The sequence below is a fragment of the Staurois parvus genome, unplaced genomic scaffold (assembly GCF_062004578.1).
Source record: "Staurois parvus isolate SC_StPar_1 unplaced genomic scaffold, SC_StPar_1.0 ptg000860l, whole genome shotgun sequence".
Lineage (NCBI taxonomy): Eukaryota > Metazoa > Chordata > Amphibia > Anura > Ranidae > Staurois > Staurois parvus.
The window spans coordinates 1375486-1382739 of record NW_028318656.1 but is presented as its reverse complement, the minus strand read 5'-3'; positions in this window follow the sequence as shown (position 1 = coordinate 1382739).

The following is a 7254-nucleotide window of genomic DNA, read 5'->3' as shown; positions in this document are numbered from 1 at the left end:
ACTTAAAATGGGTCAAGGCCCAGCATACTCACAGCTTAGGTAGTAGATAATAATGAAATGTCTGAATATTATCTATTCATTTAAGGTAGACAGAGAAGCAAGACCACAGAGTGGATAAGCAACAGCAGTGGGAAGAATTTTTTAAGAAAAAGCATTATCTTAGCTGTTAAAAACTATGGGGTAATTCCTGCTGCTGCAGCTCAAACTGCCTTAGTAATTAACCCCTTGGTGCCAGTGCCTCCTGGTCCTTTAAGGGGTTTCAGATGCCGGGAGGTGGTTCAGAGCTTGTGATCATGTGACCGTCAGGATTGGCTGTCACAGTGGTCACATGATCGGAAAGCTTCCAATCTCAAGTAGAGTTCAGGAGCTTTCCATTAGCTGGCAGTAACTTTGCCAGGAGAGCGCACAGTGCACGCTCTCCTGGCACATTTCTGTTTTACCCTGGGTGTGCATATATGTGGCCTCTTGGTGTTAAGGCCCATCCACCGAGAGGCTGAATATATGCGTACAGCTGGCGGGAAGGTGTAAATGAGTTGACAGATGCTGTACATGGGTGGCTAGAGTACATTGGAGGCTAGCAGTTTTCCTTTATATTACACAAGGGACTTGAGGTGGAGCCTAGTGTATAGGTCTCATACAAAAGGTAGAGTGACACAGTACACTGTGACTAGAAGGGATAACCCCAAATGGTATGTATTAGGAAAGTATGGATGGGTGATGTGCTACAACTCTAGAAATGGGGAGCAGTCTGCAATTCGGTAGCCAATATGCCGGTCTGGGAAAGTAGATCTCAGTGCCTAAAGGCATCAGAACATGTTATCTGCATCATAATTAGGGATGAGCCAAACTGCCCTGAGTTCTGTCCAAGCAGGGTTTGGCAAACTTCAAAGAAGTTAGGACACTAAATCCAAAGGCCACTGAAATCAATGGAAGCGGAAGCTGTGAAATTGAAAATGCCTAGGTTGTTGGCTAATAGTCAAGGGGTTGTAAAAATTTGCATAGGGTGGGGGGACCCAACTCTGGGTAAGATATACCAAAGGAAATGTTTTAAAAAATTCCATTTGGCCAGGGCAGTGATTTTTTCATTGCTTAACTACTTGCCCTACAGAGGATTTATCCCCCCCTTCCTGACCAGGCCATTTTTTTGCCATATGGCACTACGTTAAATTATCTGGCAACTGCGCAGTCATGCAACGCTGCACCAAATTTAAATTTACAACCTTTTTTCCCACAAATAGAGCTTTCTTTTGGTGGTATTTGATCGCCTGTGCGTTTTTATTTTTTACGCTATAAAAAAAAGACTGACAATTTTGATAAAAAAACAATATTTTTGTCTTTTTGCTATTAAACATGTCCAGTAAAAAAAAAATTTTAAAAATCAAATTTTGTCTTAAATTTAGGCCAAAATGTATTCTGCTACATGTCTTTTCTAAAAAAAAATCCCAATACATGTAAATTAATTGGTTTATGGGAAAGTTATAGCGTTTAAAAATGGTGGTATATATACAGGAATTTAACCTCCCTACCGATATGATTATGTCAGTATTTCTGTGCTCAAACTGGTACATTATTTTCAAAGGAAATATGTTGTTTTTTTATTGTAGGCCTGTAGTTCTTAGGAATAATGCACTGAAATCTGTTTAAACAATAGTCTAGTAGACATCCTGGGTGCAATATTGTTTAATACATTAAATCATAAATTATAATATAATAAATAATTATAAAAATAATAATATAATAATAAATGAAATAATGTAATCAAATCAAACTCGCAGAACTCTGTCCAAACAAGGGTGCAATATTATATAGACACTGCATATTGTTCTAGAAAACATCCCGGGTGTGGTATATTTTGAAACACGGGACTGCACAAAGTCCAACATCACAATCAGGACAGTGGGACCTCTTTTCTTTGCGGATTTTTTTTCAACTCTCATCACGCTGAGAGCAACATACCACGTACATCCGTGTAGGTGCGGCCTTTTTTTGGGTTGGTGGGATGTGGTCCATAAAGTGATGTCCAGTCAGGCATTCTGGGTTGGCATCTCCCATAGCACATAGTCTGAATCTACCTACAGACATTGATGGCATTTGGTGTTTCAGGAAGATGGATTCCGTAACTTTCCATATAAAGTCCGTATGAACCACAGGCTTGTAACTGTTTTTGCGGAACAGAACGTAGGCATTCCGCAAACACTGTTCTAGAAGATGACAGAAAATCTTTTTGTAGTATTTCCTCTGCTGCTTTCTCATTGCTGGATAGGAAGTCATAGCTTGGTCAGCTCTGTCGACACCTCCCATGGTGCTGTTGCAGTCAATAACAACCTGCAGCTTCTGAATGTTTTTCCCACCTTTTGATTGTACCATCACTGTGGAGGCATTGTGAATGGTACTCATTAGGTACACATACAGTACTTCTTGTCCCGCCATCTCAGTGCCATCATTTTGCCTTTCTGTCAGGCAACTAATTCTCCCGACTTCAGTTTGCTTTTTGAAAACATTGATGGCAGGTTGCGCTGGTTAGCCCTAACTAATCCATATGCATCCGTTTTGTGCTGCAGAAGAACCTCGTAAAGTTCTGGAGAGGTGTAGAAATTGTCCATTGTTACACAGTAGCCTTGGTTTAGCAGAGGCTCAATTAGTGACAGAATGGAAGATGTTGCCATTCCATAGTTGCTGTACTTTGGATCAAATTTTGTTCCTTTGCCGGTGTAATAATTGTGTTCCAGATGTAGCCAGTAGAGGATTTGCACAGCAGGTAGGATTTGACACCAAATCGTCCTCTCTTGGATGCGATCTACTGTACCCAGTTGAGCCTTCCCTTGTAGGCCATTAGACTTTCGTCTATACTAATGTCTCACTCTGCCACATAGCTCTGCTGGAAATTCCTGAGAATTATTTGGGCGACTTCTCAAATTTTCTTTAGTTTGTGGGTCAGATGAGTCGATTCGTCAAAATCGTCATGGTTTGCGAAAATTTCATGATGAGTGAAAAGCAGTACTCCGACATGACTGTGCCAAAGAACAGCGTGGCAAGCATTTTTTGGTGGTCCAATACAACTTCTGCAGAGGTTTCCCCACCACTCCTTGAAGAATAATTAGGCAGAGAAACAGCCAAATGTCCTCTTTGGTCACATGTTCCCACTTTCTGCTTCGTGAAAACCTGCTCTATGGAGCAGCTAATTGTTGTGCTGCGTTCCTATTTGTCTCCGTCACGATTATTTCAATAGCCACATCGGTCAGAAACAATTCTAAGTACACCAAGGGGTGGTCACCTTCAGCATGGACTTTCATACCAGGTACGCCGGTAAACAGGAATCTTGGCGGCGCTGGCATACCACAATCAATAGTGCACCACGTTCGCAGATCACTCACGTCAATTTCAGATTCGGCACTGTCTTCACTGTCGGTGTCTGAAGACAAATTTCCAAAGAGTCACTATCGCTCAGTTCAAGTAGCTCCTCACTGTCGCTGTTTGCTAGCTCATCAAAAACAGCGTGCGCAATATAAATGCGCATGTAAATCAGATCAGATAAGCCAGAGGTTCCCTCAATTCCGAGAAAGATGCAGCCTGGAATGGACAACCTCTTCTATAGCTTCTAGAGGTACCCTTTAGGTCTGCCTCTAGAGGGTCTGCAACAGATGTCTCTCCTCTGGGCCCTGGGATGGTCACCTTGGGTTCCTGGGGGATAAAGTGCTCGGTACAGAGAAAAAAATGGTGCCCATAGTGTAATATTTCACATATAAAATGTTTAATTTAGTAGTGAAAATGGCAAATGAACACACATTCAAATAATACTCATGGGTCAGTATGGAGTAAAATCTGCAAATAGGTAGCATGCAGCCTAAAAGCTGCTGGGTGCACTAACCAGCTTGTTAAAAAGATAGCCGCTGGACCTCCGTGATCCGGCGGCGTGACCTGTCAGCGTGCGGGGCTTCTCCTTAATGCATTTTGTACCAAACGTACATTTTCAAAAGGGGTGTGCGCCATAGCAGCCGGACATCAATTTGGAGCTATTTATAGTAGCTGGGCGCTGTTGTTGATTGAACCAGCGCCATTTTTCCAGTGATCAGAGCCAATTGCGCATGTGCGGGATCGCGGGCGCCATTTTGCCGGTGATCCACGCTTAACCACGTATGCGCAGAACTGCGGGCGCCATTTTTCCTGCAATCCGCATAAACCGCGCATGCGTGAAAACACAAGCGCCATTTTCTCGTGGATTATTGCAACCCAGAGAGAGAGATTTCCTCGTGGGTTACTGCAACCAAAAAGCAGCTGACGATCATGAACGAGGCAACTGGTATTAACGATTAAGATCATGTAGATTTAGCGCTGCACTACATGTTTTATACGGTTTATAAACGGCCACCTGCCCCTGCACTGCCACCGTCTGGCCGTTTATATACAACGGTCGGAATGGAAGTGGTTAAACTTGCGTTCTAGGTCAAGGACAGATCTAATCACCAACCAAAGGTCTAGGAACCTGTGAAGTATAAGGTCTCAGGCCGATAGCTTACCCCTTATACTCAAGTGGAATTGCATAAAATTCAAAAGTCATAAACATACAGTATGGACAGAATGTCATCAAACACTTTCTCTATTTATCTAGTGTGTGAAGGTCACCCAGCTGTGACAAAGTTCATCTGCATGATGTACAGTTGTGTTCAAAATAATAGCAGTGTGTTGAAAAAAGTGAATAAAGCTCAAAATCCTTCTAATAGCTTTTATTTCCATCCACACAATTGCATTGGGAACACTACACATTCTATTCCAAATCAAAACATGAAGAAAAATAGATCAAATTTGTGTTGTTCTTCTAAAAAAAAATTAAAGAAAAGTGAATATTAGACTGTTCAAAAAAATAGCAATGTTTGTATTCTTCTTTACAAACTCAAACATTCACTATATAAACTGAAAAATGTTTGAAGATTTTGCTTTCCTTTGAATGACTTCATGAATATTTGGTTGTAGTCGCACTGTTTCTGAGAACTGCTGTACATCTGTGTTGCATGGAGTCAACCAACTTCTGGCCCCTGTGATCAGGTATTCCAGCCCAGGATGATTGGACGACATTCCACAGTTCTTCTCTATTTCTTGGTTTTGCCTCAGAAACTGCATTTTTGATGTCACCCCACAAGTTTTCTATTGGATTAAGATCCGGGGATTGGGCTGGCCACTCCATAACGTCAATCTTGTTGGTCTGGAACCAAGATGTTGCACGTTTACTGGTGTGTTTGGGGTCGTTGTCTTGTTGGAACACCCATTTCGAGGGCATTTCCTCTTCAGCATAAAGCAGCATGACCTCTTCAAGTATTCTGATGTATTCAAACTGATCCATGATCCCTGGTATGCGATAAATAGGCCCAACACCGTAGTATGAGAAACATCCCCATATCATGATGCTTGCACCACCATGCTTCACTGTCTTCACAGTGTACTGTGGCTTGAATTCAGTGTTTGGGGGTCGTCTGACAAACTGTCTCCGCCCACTAGACCCAAAAAGAACAATCTTACTTTCATCAGTCCACAAAATGTTGCGCCATTTCTCTTTAGGCCAGTCAATGTGCTCTTTGGCAAATTGTAACCTCTTCAGGACGTCTTTTTTTCAACAGTGGGACTTTGCGGGGGCTTCTTGCAGATAGCTTGGCTTCACATAGGTGTCTTCTAATTGTAACAGTCCTCACAGGGAACTTTACACCTTCTTTCATCTTCCTGGAGCTGATTGTTGGCTGAGTCCGCGCCATTTTGGCTATTCTTCTATCCATTCCAATGGTAGTTTTTCACTTTCTTCCACGTCTTTCAGGTTTTGGTTGCCATTTAAAGCATTTGCGGTCATTTTAGCCGAGCAGCCTATCATTTTCTGCACTTCTTTATATGTTTTCCCCTCTCCAATCAACTTTTTAATCAAGGTACGCTGTTCTTCTGAACAATGTCTGGAACGACCCATTTTCCTCAGAATTTCAGAGAGAAATGCACTGTAACCAGCCTGTACAACATTTGCTGCCTTCCTTCCTTAAATAAGGGCAATAATTGCCACCTGTTTTTCAAAGAATGAATGACCTCACTAATAGAACTCCACACTGCTATTATTTTGAACATGCCCCTTTCAATGAGTGATTCAATGACACAGAATCAGCAGCATGCATGTCATGACTGTTGGGTCTGTTGGATTTCTATTACTCTACTACACCTGCTAGTAAATTATTTGCCATGTAGAAATATCATTTCTACCAAAAACAGTGATTGATCCGGTTAGTAATGTCTGACAGCTATTATTTTGAACACAACTGTGTATATATATATATATATATACAGTATATATGTGTGTATGTGTGTGTGTGTGGTTTTGCACATCTCTTCCGCCTTGTAGCAGTACTTCTGCTATAGTGCGGTCAGGAAGCGGTTAACCCCTTCCTGCCTAGTGCCATTAGTACAGTGTCAGTGCTTTTTATTGGCACTGATCACTGTATTGGTGTCACTGGGGATGTCAGTGGCAGTTAGTTCCCACCCAGTGTCAGAATTCCCACCGCAGTATATATATATATATATAATACGTGATTATGCATTTCCGGGTAGGGGGCGGCTACAGCTGTCCATCACTGGATCCTGGCTGGAGATTCCAAGCCAGCACCCGGCGATTGCCAAAGAACACTGACAGGGGAGAGGTCTGTATGTAAACAATACAAATCTCTCCCCTGTCAGCACCAGCATGCTGCTTTGTAGTGCTCTGCATATCAGAGCAATACAAAGCAGCATTATTAGATAGTAAAGCACACATAGACAACACTGTAAAACACAAACAGCCCACATAGTAAAACAGCACACAGTTAACCCTTTCATCGCTCCACATGTTAATCCTTTCCTGCCCAGTGCCATTAGTACAGTGTCAGTGCATTTAATTAGCACTGATCACTGTATTGGTGTCACTGGGGATGTCAGCGGCAGTTAGTTCCCATCCAGTGTCAGAATGTCCGCCGCAGTCCCGCTATAATTAGCTGATCATCGCCTTTACTAGTATAAAAAAAAAATTCCAGTATATATACCTTTATAACTTTCATGTAAACCCATTCATTTACATGTATTGGGATTTTTTTTTTAGCAAAGACATGTAGCAGAATACATTTTTGCCTAAAATTATGATGAAATTTGATTTTTTAAATTTTTTACTGGATATGTTTAATAGCAAAAAAGTCTATTTTTTTAATTTTAGTATTAGACATATTTTATAGCAAAAGGTGAAATAAAATTTTTTTT